The sequence below is a fragment of the Nuphar pumila genome, chromosome 5, assembly GCF_984573655.1.
Source record: "Nuphar pumila chromosome 5, dmNupPumi1.hap1.1, whole genome shotgun sequence".
In the NCBI taxonomy this organism is placed as follows: domain Eukaryota; kingdom Viridiplantae; phylum Streptophyta; class Magnoliopsida; order Nymphaeales; family Nymphaeaceae; genus Nuphar; species Nuphar pumila.
Genome location: NC_143253.1, coordinates 115,609,802 through 115,625,151, shown reverse-complemented (window position 1 = coordinate 115,625,151; position 15,350 = coordinate 115,609,802). Strand labels below are relative to the sequence as shown.

Genomic DNA, 15,350 nt, shown 5'->3' with positions numbered 1-15,350 from the left:
ATAATCACATATTCAATTTTTTTACTGCCTTAGCACACATATGAGCATGATAGAATCACATATATATATATATATATTTAACTTTTTGTCTGTCTTAGAGCACATATGAGCATGATAGAATCACATATAAAGTTTTTTTGATTGCATTAGAACACATAAGCATGCTATAATCACATATTCAGTTTTTTTACTGCCTAAGAACACATATGAGCATATTATAATCACATATTCTGTTTTTTGACTGCCTTAGCACACATATGAACATGCTATAATAACATATAGAGTTTTTTAACTGCCTTAGAACACATATGAACATGTTATATATCATTTATGATAGAATCACATATAAATTTTTTGGCTTTGAGCACATATGAGCATGCTATATTCACATATTCAATTTTTTTACTGCCTTAGCACACATACGAGCATGATCGAATCACATATATAGTTTTTTGCCTGCCTTAAAGCACATCTGAGCATGGTAGAATCACATATAGAGTTTTTTTATATGCCTTAGAACACATATGAACATGCTATAATCACATATTCAATTTTTTGACTGCCTTAGCACACATATGAGCATGATAGAATCACATATAGAGTTTTTTTATTGCCTTAGATCACACATGAGCACATGATAGAATCACATATAGTGTGTAATTTATTTCATTATATTTTGTTTATCAATACTGACTGTTCTTTTCTTGTGTAGGCTGCTAGCGATAATCAGGGTAGTGGAGCTGAAGGGACAGATAAAGACAATGAACAAGAAGACGCACAAAATCTTGGCGATGATTAGAGGACTGTGTTCAAGAAGTTCTATTTTTTTTATTTTTTCTAATTGTAATTGTTGAATTGTAAATAATTAAACTTCTTAGTTTTAAGGTGGAACGATTAATTATTATAGATACTTGTTATATGAATTTTTTTGTGTGGTTTGTTTTTTATTTACAGGAAATATAAATTGTACAGGAAATATAAATTGTACAGTTCTCGGTAATTAATTTTTAAATAAATTTTTTTTGATTTTTTTTCGTTTTTGCGACGGATTAGCGACGGATGATTCCGTCGCTATTCATATTAATCTAGCGACGGCTTAGCGACGGAATTAAATCCGTCGCCACGCCGTGGTCGCCGTTTAGTACCGGCGGATTGGCGACGGAATATAGCGCTCGTTATTCCGTCGCAATTAGCGACGGACTTGGCGACGGAATTATTCCGTCGCCAGTTAGCGTCGAAATATTCGCGACGTAAGCATACTGTCGCCGCGTTGTCGCTAATCCGTCGCTAACATGGTTAGCGACGGATTAGCGACGGAATGTGGTCGTCGCTAATCTACTGCTTTGTTGTAGTGTATGGATTCTAAAAACACCTATCAACTTAGATTCTTTTTCAACATGAAAGTTACATTTATTACTAATTATCATTTCATTGGTTACATTAGGATTTGAGATAATCTTCATAGCCACCTGCGTTGTTGGCTCCTTGGAGTCCATATCATCCTACATCACACAACTAGATAGGGACGTCCCCTCTTGAGGATTGATGTTGATCTCAACCACATTAGGTGGCTTGTTGATATGATGGATTGAATTTGGTCTCCTTCCAATATTAGGTATGTGAGTTGCAGTAGGAGTCATCTTGGATAGGGATAGAGTTGCAACAGTAGGACTCTTCACAACATTAGATTAGATAAGCTCTTAATCACAACTACCTACATCATCCTTCTTAATATGCCCCATTAAGCCAACCTCCATGAGGTTAAGCTTGTCTCTGAAAAATGAAAACTTGAGTTTAGAAAGAGGTTTAGTTAGGATGTTCGCAACTTGGTCTTGAGATATATGAAGTTTACCTCAATTTTTACCTTTAGAAATTTTTTCTCGAACAAAGTGATAGTCAATTTCGATATGCTTGGTACCAGCATGAAAGACAAGATTAGCAACATGATAAGAAACACCCAGATTATCACACCACAGGGTAGGAACTCCACAGGGATGGATGTTTAGCTCAGTTAAGAGCGGCTTGAGCCACACGAGTTCTGAGACTACTCTGACAATAGTTTTATATTTAGCTTTTGTATTAAACCTGACAATTGTTCATTGTTTAGATGAGTTTCATGATAACAGATTTGTTTCCATATAAGTTAGATAACAACCAGTAGGCTTACGATCATCTGGGCACCCAACCCAGTTAGCATCAGAGAATGCAAATAATTATAAAGAAAAAGATTTGTTGATGTGTAACCCCTGGTTGATTGTGCCTTTCAAATAGCATAGAATATATTTTACATGGATCCAGTGACTGACTTGGTTCATACATGAATTGACAGGCTTTATTTACAGAGTATGCAATGTCAGGCCGGTGAACCTGACATATTAGAGTGTTTGGACAATACTTTTGTATTAAGTAGCATCTTCTAATAGCTGGCCATCTTGTTTTGACAACTTTACATTAGGTGCAGTTGGTGTGATAACTGGTTTGCAATATGTCATTCCTGTCTTAACAAAAAGATCCATAATATGTTGTCTTTGACATAAAACGGGACCTGTGGACTCATGAAGGACTTTAATCCCCATAAATTAATGCAGTGTGCCAAGGTCTTTAATGAAAAACTCACACCCAAATTCATTTATAACATGCTTAATGTAATCATATGAGTTTCATGTTATGATAATGTCATCAACGTATATTAAAATAAACATATGTAAACCAGAACGATAAGCAACAAACATGGACAGATCAACCTTAGACTCGATGAACTCCAATTTTTCCAAGTAGGTATGCAACCTCTCAAACCACATTCTAGGGGCTTGTTTCAAGCCATACAATTCATATCTTCAAACCCTGGTAGCTGACTCATATATACTTAGTCTTTTAATCTTCCATGTAGATAAACATTATTCACATACAGCTGGTGAATTTTGTATCCTTGATTGATGCTGATAGACAAAACCATTCAGACTAATGTGAGCTTAATAAGCTGACTAAACTTTTCAAAAACAATCAATTCATTCAGGTTGACTGTAGTCTTTTGCCACAAGTTTAGCCTTATATTTGGCTATAGATCCATTAGCATGCCTCTTAATTTTTATAAATTCACTTATATCCTACCACATTTGAGGCTTTATTAGGAGGTACCAGGGTCCAGGTTTGATTTTGATAGAGGGCTTTGATTTCTTCTCCCATGGCTTGACACCACTTGGGATCAAAAGATGCACGATGAAATGAATATGATTTCTGTTCATCCTAACTTATTTCTCTGATGGGTTCTGACAATAGGTTGATAGGATAAAAAAATATATTTAGACTAGGAGACACAGAGGGGGGGGGGACTCCTCTTGAGGAGTTTTAGGGGGAGACGTGTTATGTATTTGATTCTTCTTGAGTTATCTCAAGTGGTAATATGTCAACTGGAGTTTCACTGGGATATGATGGATTATGTAGGAACGTAGAATAATGTTTTTCTGAGCCTATGAAACTTTGGGTTGAATTGACTCTTTGTTGTTGGATACAGACATACGCGTCTTGAGCTATATGACAGGTTCTTTTTTGTTGATATATAGAAACTTCTTTTGAATACATGATCATAGCATATGTATCCTGTTAAGATCTAAGCGCATCTGGTGTATTTTTTTTTTTTTTTTAGACGACAAAAACACCATACATGTCCATATCATACTCGGAATCTTAAAAAGTTCACTGATGCAAATAACAAGAAGACGATCAAAGACCAGACAAGCATCACTCTAAAATACCATAACAATCAAAGGAACGGTAGACGGACGGACAGACATCCTAACCTAACTAAATAAGTAGCAAACCCTAGTTCCTCCATTGACCATCGGAAGCGCCACCACCCCTCGAAAATCCGCCATCAGAGCCACCATAGCGGCTGCCACCTCCACGGTTGTTGTAACCCCCACCATCATTGCGACGGACGCCTCCACCGCCATAGCTTCCACCACCAACCCTCCTGTCGTAGCCGCCACCTCCTCCGCCGTTGCCGCCACCACTGCGAAATCCACCACTGCCACGAGTCTGGGCCTCATTAACGGTTATGTTTCTTCCGTGCAGCTCCTTCCCATTCATCCCCTCGATGGCATCGCGCAACGATTGTTCATCGCGGAAGGTGACGAAACCAAATCCCCTGGATCTACCCGTCTCACGGTCGCTGATGACCTTGGATTCGATGACCTCCCCAAAGGAACTGAAGGCCTCCTCGAGGCTCCTATCATCCGTGACCCAAGCAAGGCCACCTACAAAGCAACGGTATTCGACCACATCCGCAGAATCCATCGAGAGAGGGTCGGGTGATGTCTTACTACGACAGAAAAGCCCTAACCTTAATCCTAACGTCGTCGGAGGAAAACAAGAGAGAAGAAGGGGGGGGGGGGGGGGGGGGGGAGTTACACTCGCCCTGGAGCTCTAAGCTGCGCTTAGAGCTTATCATATCCTTTATAATTTGATCCATATCTTGAAAAGACACATGGTTTGGATCTTGGGTCAAGTTTGGTTTTAGAATAAGGAACTAAGTATGGGTACCATGTGGATCCAAAGATCTTGAAATGTTCATAACTAGGTATGCGTCCAAGGAGAAGTTCATATGGGGACTTGTTATTTAGGTTGGGAGTAGGAAGTTGATTTATCAGGTAAATTACAGTTCTCAAGGCATCAACTAAGGACCCATGAAACATTAAGCTTAGGTCAGTTTCAACAACATGTTGATGTTTTTCATTTTGCTATGCTATATGAGGACATCATAATCAGCGCTTGATCCCAAATTTATTTAAGAATTGGGCGAATGCGTCGCTAACAAATCCGTCCCCTCTGTCACTGTGAAATATTTTAATCAAACCACCAATTTGATTTTCAACAATATTTTTAAAATTAACAAAGCAGTTATAAGCATCAAATTTCTTAACAAGAGAAAACAACCAGCTGAACTTAGAATAATCATCAACAAACAACTAGTATTTGAAACCTTCCTAAGAAGTCACACGAGTAGGTCCCCAAAGATCTGCATGTATGATCTCAAGAGAAGCTTGGGCTGAATATTCAGCCTTATCTAATGATAATCTTGTTGGCGAATCCCTGAAAAAATCAACAATGATAGGAAGCGTACCTGAATTTGCCATTGTTCATGTAGGTGATTCGACGTTCTCCTCAGCCGGTCGACGCCCACAATGAGCCAAGGCCTTAGGTCGACGGTGAGCAAGACCCTATTCCGCTGTGTCCGTATGCGGAACAGAATTTGGCAGAGAAATGCTATGAGTCTCTCATCATCCTTGTAGCCCCTAACCCCTTATGTAATGGGAGATTAGGTAGTTACGTGAATGTGGTTATTTCACATTCACGTAACTCCCACCCACTACCCCATTACGTGGTCACTAACGTGACCCACTAAGAGAGTGACAAACGTGGTCACATTCGTGGGTTGGACCCATAACTGATAATGTCCAACATTCTCCCACTTGACCCATTGACACCAAAAGTGTACTAAATCGAGGTGTATACCGTTATCTCGATTTAATTCTTTATGTGGGTTCACATGCCACCCTTTCTCACAAGGATAAATCTTATGAATCAAGGATATGAACACCCCTTTATGAAATATCATATTTTCATATACTACGCTACAATTCACCTTCAGTGCTTAGGCATGTAAAAAATTACCTTTATGAATAGTTTGGTATCTCACATATTCTATTGGTCCTTTAATATTGTTATTTTGCTATTCTCTCTAACCCATATAATAGATTCTTTATGCAAAATCAACAATAACATAAAACCTTAGAGAATCAAAACATAAACACAAATGTGATCACATAATGTATTGTCATACATCAGAAGGAATAAAAAAGACCCATCCCCTTTACATGTTGAGAATACAATTCTGGTGCTAGCCCTTTAGTAAGGGGATCTGCAGTCATTTCCTCTGTCCCAATTGTATCAATACATACCAGATGATTCTCGGTCCTTTCTTTAACAACAAAATATTTTAACTCCATGTGTCGACACGATGTTGAGCTCTTGTTATTATTTGAAAAGGACACGGCTGCTTCATTGTCACAAAAGATCTTTAGTGGTCTCTCAATAGAGTCCACTATACCAAGACCCATAATGAAGTTTCTTATCCAAATGGTCTGTGACGAAGTCTCGTATAGAGCAATAAATTTCGCCTCCATGGTATGAGCAGTAGTGGTAGACTGTTTTCCACTTCTCCATGAGACAGCACCATCTGCTAAAAGAAAAATGTATCCAGTAGTGAATTTTCTACTGTCAATACACCCTCCTAAGTCTGCATCAGAGTATCCAACGACCTCTAGGTGGTCAGCTTTCCTGTAGGTCAACATATAGTCTTTCGTTCCTTGTAAATAGTGCATGACCTTCTTCGTTGCCTTCCAGTGCGCAATGCCTGGATTTGACTGATATCTACCAAACATTCCCACAACAAATGCTATATCAGGTCGAGTGCAAGTATGTGCGTATTGTAAACTCTCAACTGCTGAAGCATATGGGATAGCATCCATCTGAGCCTTAGCAATATCATCCTGAGGATAGTCCTTTAAGCTCAATTTATCCCCTTTCACTACAGGTGCCGAACTAGGAGAACAATTCTCCATCCCATATCTTTTAAGAACCTTAAGGATATAGGATTTCTGAGATAGGCCAAGGACACCCTTAGTTCTGTTACGACGAATCTTGATTCCAAGGACATAAGTGGCCTCACCCATATCTTTCATATCGAAATAAGAGAAAAGAAAATCTTTTGTTTCATGTAAAAGACTCAAATCATTAGTTGCAAGAAGAATATCGTCAACATATAAAACCAAAATTATGAACTTACTCCCACTAGTCTTAATGTAAATACACTGATCAACAATGTTTTCAGTGAATCCAAAGTTCATTATTAACTGATTGAACTTCTTATACCACTGGCGGGAGGCATGTTTAAGTCCATAAATTGACTTATTCAATTTGCAAACTAAGTTATTCGAGTCATCTATACTGAAACCAGGAGGTTGTTGCATGCATACTTCCTCATCCAGATCCTCATCCAGGAAGGCAGTTTTCGCATCCATCTAATGCAGCTCTAAATCAAAATGAGCTACGAGGGTCATGATTATCCTCAATGATTCCTTAGTTGAGACAGGAGAAAAAGTCTCATTATAATCAATGCCCTCTATATGTGTGAAACTTTTTGCAACAAGTTTAGCTTTGTACCTCTCCACATGACCTTTAGAGTCTGTTTTGGTTTTATAAACTCATTTACAACCAACAGGTCTAACTTCATCAGGTCAAGGTACAAGATACCACACTTGGTTCTTTGCCATAGAGTCAAGCTCTTCTTTCATGGCATTGATCCAATGTGTTGATCTTTCACTTTCAATAGCTTCTACAAATGTGAAGGGATCTTCATCAATGTCTATGAAATCATTTGACTCTTGTAAATACACCACATAGTCCGGATGGATAGCAGATTTTCTAATTCTGGTGGACCTCCATACAGGTGCTACAGGTGGTTCAAAATGAGCCATTGTATCATGTTGTTGTTGTATATCATCATCAACAACCGGATCTAGTTGGGATTGATATTCATTGACTGGACTTTCTCTTACATTACTCAAAAGAACAATGATAGAGAAAATCGAGTCTTTATTCTTAGCAGGTGTGAAACCTAAATCCTGCATTTCCTCAAAATCAATATTTTGAGACCAACAAAACAATTTTCAAGAAATCTTGCTTTATCTGTTTTCACTATCTGTGGTGTATGAGATGAACAATAAAACCTAAAGCCTTTCGATCTTTCTGGATAACCAATGAAGAAACCACTAGTTGTCCTAGGATCAAAAGCTTTTATATGTGCGTTATACAATTTAGCTTTTGTTGGACATCCCCATATGTGCATATATGATAAAGAAGGTTTTCTACCTATCCATAACTCGTAAGGAGTCTTTTGAACAGCTTTTGTAGGAACCTTATTCAGAATATGCACTGTTGTCCTAAGAGCTTCACCCCACAAGGTCAAAGGGAGGTTTGAGTGATTCAACATTGCTCGAACATTTCTTTAAGCGTACGGTTTCTCCTTTCAGCTACACCATTCTGGTAAGCACTACTAGGCATGGCATACTGAGGCACAATGCCTTCCTCTTTTAGAAACCGCGCTAATGGACCTTCCTTTTATCTCATCTCAGTGAAACGACCATAATATTCGCCACCTCTATCTGACCTAACAACCTTAATAACTTCACTGGTTTGTTTATCTACTTCTTTCTTGAAGTTCTTAAAAACCTGAAAGACTTCTGATTTTTCAGATAATAAGTAGAAATACATATACCGTGAGTAATCATCTATAAAGGTGACAAAATATTTTTTTATAAAATATTGCCTGCAAAGAGTTGACAATGTGCACCGTGGCACCAGAATCAATCCACCAACTATGCAATGGAACATGAATTAGATTGCACTCATGACAAACAAATGACCTATTACCTTTATTTTCGAGTCACTTCTTGTACTTCAAACAGTCCACCTTCTTATGCCCCTTCTTTTTGCAGAAGAAACACTTTATAGAAGAGCCACCTAACTGGGATTTGGCTTTCGCCTGAGAGTTTGAATTCTCCTCAGTGGCTCTCTTCTGATTCTTCCTTTAGAATGAACTTTTATTTGGCATCGACCTTTGTTTATCCTTATGAGATGTCATATGTGCACTTGGCACCCTCTCACCCTTCAATCTCTCATCTTCCTCAACACACTTAGCCAAGAGGTCATTAAAAGACCACTCATCATTATGTGTGTTGTAGGAGATTTTAAAGGGTTCATACTCAGTAGGTAACGAGGTTAAGATTAGATGGACTAAAAAGGAGTCAGAGATGGTGAACTTCATATCATTCAGTTGAGTCGCAATATTCCTCATTTCCAAAATGTGTTGTCGGATGTGATTGTCACCAACATATTTCATAGACACTAATTTGGACATGAGCGTACTGGCCCTTGCCTTATTAGAAGTGACGAATTGAGCCTCAATGGCTCCCAGAAATTCTTTAATAGTCCTACAATGAGGAATGACGCCTCGAATATTCTTAGCCATCCGAGATTGCAAAAGCAACAGGCTAAGTCTGTTTGAGCGCTCCCACTTCTCAGAGGCAGCCTTCTCATCGATTGTGCTCGGCTCTGTAAGAGCGGGAGGTTCGTCAATTCTAAGGGCTAGATCTAAATCCATATAGCCCAAAGTGAATAATATAATTTCTTTCCAATCAGAAAAATTTGATCTGTCTAAAATGGGGATATTACTAGAACCGTCGATAAGGAAGGAGCCTGATAAAACAAAGAACGGAAACGGAAAGACATTACTATTATTGCTCAAGCAAGACTCGTGTTGAAAAAGTAAAAGAGAGACCCTTTATTTTCACCTTTTCTAAGACAAGCATAGTTGAGCCATTATCGTTCCACTTTGGTGAAAACAATAATGTTCATAGTTGCTCCGTCTCTTCAATTCTCAAGGAATTGACATCAGTCGGTGAAACTAGCAGATCATGTAACCAGAGGCAATTCGACATTGTACCTTTGAGTACGAACATGCTTTATGGGCTGAAATACACATCTACTATCACACTCTGTGTAAATTTGGAACACAATGACCTACCTTTGGGTATAATCGATGTTTCATAAATTCACACACAATCATAATTATGAATCTTAATACAGTCCAAAGAATCCTTAATTAATACGACTCAGATCACTTTGGTGATTACAAGAATTGATCAATCAAGATCTTTTACCGAAAATCCTATTCGTATTATAGAGCACGCCCATGCACACATTTTAATACATGTATATTCATGACATAATATAAGTTCATACTTCAACAAATATGCATAAACTAATTGTCATGAATTTAGTTACAATTCATGCTTAAAATCATCATGCACAACTTAACCAACGCAAAATACATACATTATTTAAAACAAAAACTTTATAAAGCATGAAAAATAACAAAAACATGCTTATATGGGTAAAACCCAAAATCCTCAAGTAGGAACCGGTCTAAAAACACTCTGAACTGGTCTGAAACTGCCCCAACCGGTCATCTAAGGGTCTGAACCGGTTCTAAACCTTATAAACTGATACTTTATATGAACAAAAGTTCATAAAGTCCTATTAGCGTATGTCAAAATCTCTGTATCTCTTTATAATTTATGAAAACAGGGTTTCAGCATCTCGGAACCGGTGAAAAACTGGAAAGAACCGGTCAAAAAGGGCTCCATACCGGTTCCAGAAGGGGTCGGATCAGGTTCCTGATCCGATTCAGTCTTAATAGTGTTCGGATCCTCCTTTCATGGATCTGACCCGATTCAAAAGGGATCCGGGTCTAACCCGACTCATACTTGATACGGTTCAAACACGACCCGAACAGAACCCGGGTTAGACCCAGTCCGAAACGGACCCAGGTTAGACCCGGTCCGAAACAGACCTGGATCAGACCCGGTCCAAAATAGACCCCGGGTTAGACCCGATCCTAAGCAGAACCGGGTTAGACCCAGTTCAAAAGGACCCCGGGTTAAACCCGGTCCCCAAACAGACCCGGTCCAAAACGGACCCCGGGTGAGACCCGGTCCGAAGCAGAACCGGGTTAGACCCGATCCTAAATGGACCCCGGGTACTACCTGGTCCATAATACAACCGGATTAGACCCGATCCTAAATGGACCCTGGGTACGACCCGATCCATAACAGAACCGGGTTAGACATGGTCCTAAATGGACCCCGGGTTCGACCCAGCTCTTAATGGGTCTGGATCAAGCCCCGGTCCAAATGGATCTGGATTGGAACCGGCCCAAAAGGAGACCCGACCCGATCCACCCAAAATGGGTTTGGATCGGGTCTGTTATCGGGTCTTCAATTGGGACCCGATCCAGTCCCCTAATAAAAAAGAAACAGAAACCCGATGGGTTTCTGTTTTGCATTTTCAGGGAAACCGAAAAGGGTTTCCACCCTTTTTGGTTCCACGGCAACCCATGTCGCTGTAACGGCGACCGACGTCGGTTGCCGGCGACCTGCGTCACCCCACGGTGACGCTGATCCGACGACCGTCTCCCCGTTGAAAGACGTCGCCCGACTGCGACAATTCGCGGCTATGTCGTTCGATGGCTGAAGACCGACACCGCCTGCCGGTCCGACGACAGCCCCGGCGGTGTCAGCAAGGCTGTCGCCCGACCAACGGCTGCCCTTTCTGGCAAAATGCTCCATGAAGAACCCACCTCCCTCGGCGACAGGTAAGAGTTATAATTTTTTTTATTGTTGTCGCCGGAGTAAACTGTAAAACAACGATGAGGTTGGGGCAACCTGGGCGCCGGCAAGGCCGCTGCTGTTACCTGCAGCTCACTACAAAAGCCCCTTGCCCGAAACCCCTGATTCGATGCATCGCCAGACGAACGCCGGCAATCCAGCAACCTTTCCTCCGACGTGTCTCCGACGACGCTCTAGGTATAAAACCCAGATACCTTATGTCGTTGGCGATCAAATTGATGCAACGACAAAACCCCCTGCAGTCCGACAGCTACAGGGGATTTCAGGCGATGGCTCCAGCAACCATCTCGACAACAACGGATCATCCCTGCAGCCATATGGCCATAGGTATATGTCGATCCTCCTTTCTTTTCTTTTATAAGGATTTGATCTGCCGCTTACCGGTGGTTGTCGCCCCACGGCGACTCCACCGACGCATAAAACGCCGAAACGGCCTACACGGCCACGCGCAGCGGAAATGCGTGGGAATGTAGACCCATAACCCAATGTTGGTGAATCCCTAAAAAATCAACAATGACAGGAAGCGTACCTGAATTCGCCATAGTTCGTGTAGGTGATTCGGTGTTCTCCTCAGCCAGTCGACACCCACAATGAGCCCAAGCCTTAGGTCGATGGTGAGCAGGACCCTATTCCGCTGCGTCCGTATGCGGAACAGAAATTGGTAGGGAAATGCTACGAGTCTCTCATCATCCTTGTAGCCCCTAACCCCTTATGTAATGGGAGATTAGGCAGTTACGTGAATGTGGTTATTCCACATTCACGTAACTCTCACCCACTACCCCATTATGTGGTCACTAACGTGACCCACTAGGAGGGTGTCAAACAAGGTCACATTCGTGGGTTGGACCCATAACTGATAATGTCCAACAAATCTATGTATTTTAATGATAACAAATGAAGAACATATATGGGATTTGCTATTAATAAAAGACATAAACTTATTTTTCTCAAGTAATTCTAAAACTTTAGAATTAAGATGTCATAATCAATAGTGCCAAACTTCATCAGGAAATTTGAATTTATTATTACTGACTCTAGCAAAGTTGATGAGCCAGATTTTAGAGCTCGATCCATCGAGTTTTAAGTGTCACCCAGCCTAGAAACATCTCAAACCCTTTGTTAATGAGCCAGATTTTGGTTCGATTCTTAATGAACTCGGGTTTAAAAGGCAACCCATGACCCAGCCCATTGGCTCAATGGGCCAATGTTTAGAAGGATGGTTTGACCCACCCAAACCCATTTGTAAGTTATTTTGAAAATTAAGTTAACAAAATAATTCCAAAAACAATGAATTAATGAAAAATCATAAAATTCAGAATTTCATATTAGTTTTAATACAATTAATGAAGTTATTAACTTTAGTTTCCATATTACCAAAGCAATTACTTAGGTAGATTAGTCTCATCGGGGCAGTCCGGTAGTCTGTAGGCCGACCTGGGCCTAACCCATTTATATAATCAGTCGGTTTTGACCCAGTAGCTAATGGGTCAGAGCCTAAAACTCTGACCCATGGTAGGCAAGGTAGGCTTATCCCATCGGGTTGCCCTGCCCATGGCCTACCCTAGGTTAAGGTATTCAAACTGAAAGACTTTTTTTTGTAAGAGAAGCTGAAGGGCATCGAGTTCAGCATCGGACTGTATATCCCTTAATGCAAGGCCGAATCGATGGGATGACCTACATGGTGAGCAAGGGGGGAAAGAGGGAGGGTACCCAGATGTTTTACTTCCACATTGAAAGGGAGGCTTAGGGTGGAATCAATCGCCAACCGCCATGCATTGGTGGCCTCCTTCGTTATTAATTAAAAAAAAAAAATGGATCAGCTAAAGAAAGGAAACAATGATTGAGATATGGGATTTGTCAATAAAGAATGTAAATCATAAAATGATAGAAAAAGAGGATGAAACTGGCCAAGTGTTTACAAGAACTGTTTCTTTTACATATTTGGTGGGAGGAAAAGAACTGAGTAAGGCTTGGAGCTAATTCAGATCAAGAACGCACAGTGTTTGGAGTATCTAAAGACGAAATTAAAATTCTATTTTTTTAAGCATTATTAATTAGCTAAGCTCTTGGTAAGTTGCATATCATTTAATGGGTTAGGTTAGCTTGGTGGCTGGCCAAATGACGCCTTTAACAAAGTCGTTATTAGGTTAATGACGGTTGGTATGTGATAGCTCTACGTTCCAATGTTTTGTTAATGGAAAATCTTGGATGGGTTTCTCACTTATTTTAAAAGATTAAGAAAAAAGGGATCTTATGTAAATCTTCTTAAAAGACTGGTTGTTAAGTCCTACCTATTCTTCAAGGGGGGTTGGTGCAGTGGGGGTGGGACCATGGCTGCTAGATAGGTGGTCAAGGTTCGATTTTCATGGGCATCTCCTCCTTGTGCAAGCTGATCATGCCAAGCATAAGCCCTGGGGGCAAAGGTCCTAGCCTCAGAGTTTTATGCCGGTGGTCCACCGTATATAGGTATGGCAGGCTGAGCCAGCAGGACCAGGTCTTTAATTTTAGGTTATAAATCCAAAAATAAGACTCTATTGATCCATAATGGGATGGATGAACCATAATGGCGGTTTCTCTTCGTTCTATTAAAAAAGAAAAAATCTTACCTATTGAATTTTTGACCCACTTTTATGCTAATGACATCAAATGTCAATCACCTTTTTAACCTTATACCAATAGTAAATCATTATGATGATGCAACCAAGTTTGAACGTGAAGATTTTCTAAAGCAAGCGCTGTTAAGTCAAGTTAATCACATACTGCTAAATGTAAATTCACAACTAGCCTTGTGACCATTCATTGACAAGGAGGCATCACCACCCTCCATGACTGTCATCTCTGTCATGAACCGAAGCAACCAGTGGAGCGTACTGCAAATGGAGCTTGATTACATTACAACCAACGACTCACGGATTGCCTGGACAGACAGTGATGGATGGTGGTGATGCCGCCTTATCACCAGCAGGTGATCCGCCCCCGTTTAAACGCCGAATTCGGCCTGTCAAGGCCTCTGTTGAGTGGGGATTAGAAGAGGGTGAGTTTGAGGAGGTCACCCATAAAGCCAAACTGAGGCAGCTAGACAGTAGCTCTGGTTGTGTGGGAGCTTTTATTTGAAGTCCCAAGTCACCAAAGGACTAATCTACATCGACTTAGCTGCACTAGGAGATTTATGTTAGTCTTAATCCAGACTACGATATTCACTAGATCTGGGAACCTAACTGACCCTGGGGCATTGTTCACGCTTGACATTCTCTCCAGTTTTTCTGAATCACATCGGGGAAACAAGAAGCCTCCAAATTAGCCGCCTGACTACTAAACGACGAAATCATACATATATCATTTACCTTTTCAATGGAATGATATGATATTTTCAATCTCAAAAGATTTGCTGAACAAGAGAAGGGCCAATCTGCACTTAAAAATCCCACACTGACAGAATACTTTATGCTGTTCCAGTGTCTTTTTCAGGATAATTGCCACGAATTTCCACTACCCGATAATCCTTGTTTTGTTAATGGAGCAACCCCTCATTGAGACCAAGGTGTTTAATAAGGTGATCCCCATAATATATTTATGTTTGGTCTAATATATTTATGTATGGTCTAATCGTATCATCAACGATTGATTCCAATCCTATAATCAAAATTATATCTCTAGATAGATACTTGTAACAGTAGAAGAAAGAACAAATCTCATAATTATTGATACGGTTCCTTTCTGCGTTTCTTTTTATTAAGACTAAAATCAAATTCATTGTTTTAGAGATAATGAATTTGAATTTGTTTGTGCACATATATATATATATATATATATATATATATATATATATATATATATATATATATATATAGAGAGAGAGAGAGAGAGAGAGATTTTACGTAATGTCTATTATCGTACGTGAGACGAATACGCCATCGACATCTTATTTGAAAATAATCAAATTTTATATTTTAGTTTGGAGCAGATACAGATTGGCATCGAGATGATGGACACTGAACAATCGAAAGAATTCATGAAACAACTCTTCTTTTTTTTTATATA

At 40.0% G+C, this 15,350-nt stretch overlaps 1 pseudogene across 1 annotated transcript; it reads right to left on the bottom strand.

Moving 5' to 3' along the window:
• Positions 1–3,625: 3,625 nt before the first annotated feature.
• Positions 3,626–4,341, bottom strand: LOC149838268 (glycine-rich RNA-binding protein GRP1A pseudogene; annotated as a pseudogene). Its single transcript, XR_016432174.1, has one exon. The product of XR_016432174.1 is annotated as a glycine-rich RNA-binding protein GRP1A pseudogene (transcript).
• Positions 4,342–15,350: the final 11,009 nt, after the last annotated feature.